Raw genomic sequence first — 3044 nt, forward strand, 5'->3', positions numbered from 1 at the left:
GGGGTTCTGGTGAAAATTGAACAGGGAAGGACAGGGCTCAAGCAGAGTCAGGTTCATTTGCAAATCCGGAAGCCTAGTTTCCTTGTCTGAAGAGCCAGTTTCTCTGCTTTCCTGATTGTTCCTTAATGGCTCTAATCTCCTTGTCTTTTAGCATTTCAATAACCCATTAGATCTTCAAGGAGGACCCTTCTTTTTTTATCTTTTTATCTTTTTTTCTAAAACAATTACTCTAAGAAGCCCATTAGAGAAAGCTTCAAAGATTTGCAATTTGGCCCAGACAACAGCAGATCTGAGAGATCTGAGACACAAGGCAATAAGTCCAGTGGCTGAGAAAATTCACTAAACACCACAACTTCCCAAGAAAAGGATAGCATCCTCTTGCAGCCATCTTACCAGTGGGCAGGGAATGCTCCTGCCTGGCCCCAGTGCCATAGCCCAGAGCTGCCTCAAACAACCCAGTGTGAAGGAAGTGTTTCCAAAATACACACACACCACAATATCAGGCATGGACAATAGCCTTTCCCACTCCCTCAGCTAATTGTCCCAGAGCTAGGAATGCAGAGCTTTGTGACAATGGGGAAATTAACATGCCCCATTCAGCCATCCTATCAGCAGACTTGGAATGCCCCTACATAGCCCTGCAGCCCAGAACTTCCCTTGGTGGACAGCACTCACCTGTGACATAGCACAGTCCTTCCTCAGCAGAAGACCAAGGCGTGCATGGATTGCAAGAGGGACCCAGTCAGAAGTCCCAGGGACCATAAGCCAATACCAAGGACTTGTGGATCAGTGGCAGAGACAAACTATGGCAAGACCGAATTGAAGGATTAGACTATTGCAACAGCTTTAAATCTCCAAGAATACCTGAGAGATTTGATTGTTAAAGGCAACCCCACTCCCTAAACACCTAGACACACATCCCATATGCAGAGCAGGTAACACCAACCACACACACAAGCTTCATGCACCAATTGGACCCCACAAGCCTCACTCCTCCACTCACCACAAAGACAAAGTGGGGGAGAACAGGCTTGGGAGGAATAGGTGGTTGCAGATGACAGCTGCTGGTTAGTTAAGTTGTACTCCATGAAGCTGTAGATCTGACAAATTAGAGATAAGGGTTTGAATCAGACTACATGTCCTAAAAGAACCCTATCAAGTTAAACAAATGCCAAGAGGCCAAAAACAACAGAAAAGTTTAAACCATGTGAAAAAAACACACGATAATGATAACCCAAGCCCAAACACACAAATCAAAAGATCAGAGGAGACACATTACTTGGAGCAATTAATCAAAGAACTAAAGATGAACAATGGAAGCATGACACAGGATATAAAGGACATGACTAAGACCCTAGAAGAGAATAAGAAGAAATTGCAAGGTTAAATAAAAATTAGATGATGTTATGGAAATAAAAGAAATGGTTGACCAAATTAAAAAGATTCTGGAAACTCATAGTACAAGAATAGAGGAAGCTGAGCAGTGAATAAGTGACCTGGAGGATGACAGAATGGAAATGAAAGAACAAAAGAAAGACTGGTGGAAAAACAGGAAAAAAATCAAAATATACCTCTGGGATATGATAGATTATATAAAACACCCAAATATAGGACACATTGGTGTTCCAGAAGGGGAAGAGAAGGGTAAAAGTCTAGGAAGAGTATTCAAAGAAATTGCTGGGGAAAAACACCAAAATCTTCTAAACACCAAAAATACACAAATCATAAATGCCCAGTGAACTCCAAATAGAATAAATCCAAATAAATCCACTCTGAGACACACTGTGCCAGTTTGAATGTATTGTGTCCCCCAAATGCCATTATCTTTGATGTAGTCTTGTGGGGCAGACATTTTGGTGCTAAGATTTGCTTGGAATCTGCCCCACCCAGCTGTGGCTGATGACTCTGATGAGATATTCCCATGGAGGCATGGCCCCATCCATTCAGGGTGGGTCTTGATCAGTGGAGCCATATAAATGAGCTGACTCAAAAAGAAGGAACTCAGTGCAGCTGTGAGTGATATTTTGAAGAGGAGCTTGCTTGCTGGAGAGGAATGTCCTGGGAGAAAGCCATTTTGAAGCCAGAACTTTGGAGCAGACACCAGCCACGTGCCTTCCCAGATAACAGAGGTTTTCCAGATGCCATTGGCCATCCTCCAGTGAAGGTACCCAGTTACTGATGTGTTACCTTGGACACTTTATGGCCTTAAGACTGTAACTGTGAAACCGAATAAACCCCCTTTTTATAAAAGCCAATCCATCTCTGGTGTTTTGCATTCTTCAGCATTAGCAAACTAGAACAGATTTTGGTACCAGAAGTGGGGTGCTTTTGCTGCTGTGTTTGCAAATACCAAACATGTTGGAATGGCTTTTTTAATGGATAAAGGGAATATTCTGGAAGAATTGGGAGGAGCTTGATAGAAAAGGCCAAAACTGCTTAAAGAGATGGTTTATGGAAATATGGACTCTAAAGATACTTCTGATGAAGACTTAAGCAGAAAGGATGAATGTGTTTTTGCAAACTGGAAGAAAGGTGATCCTTATTTTAAAGTGGCACAGAATTTGGCAAAATTGAGTCCTGGTGTCAGATGGAAGGAAGAATTTGAAAGTGACAACCTGGAATATTTACCTGAGGAGATCTCCAGACTACATGTGGAGGATGTACCCTGGCTTCTTCTTGCAGCTTATAGTAAAATGCGAGCAGAGAGAGACAAACTTAGAACTGAACTCTTCCATTCAAAGAAACCAGAAGCTGATGGCTTGGAAAATTATGAGCTTCCAGAGGGTGGAATCCCAGAAGCTACAGCCTAATGTGAGGATGTAACCAAACATGGAACCCAGCCACCATTTCAGCACAAGCCACGATTGGAGATGGAATTATCCAGAAAGGATTTGTGGAAAGTCCAATTGTCTGATGGCTTTGACCCCTGCATGCTTCATGTGAAGCCAACAGAATTTTTGTGAGATCTTTACAGACAGAGCCATTGCCAGTCTGGACTGGAGAAGACAGACAAGAAACAAACTGAAGGAAAAAATCTCTTCAAA

Source organism: Choloepus didactylus, chromosome 26, assembly GCF_015220235.1.
Source record: "Choloepus didactylus isolate mChoDid1 chromosome 26, mChoDid1.pri, whole genome shotgun sequence".
NCBI classification, from domain to species: domain Eukaryota; kingdom Metazoa; phylum Chordata; class Mammalia; order Pilosa; family Megalonychidae; genus Choloepus; species Choloepus didactylus.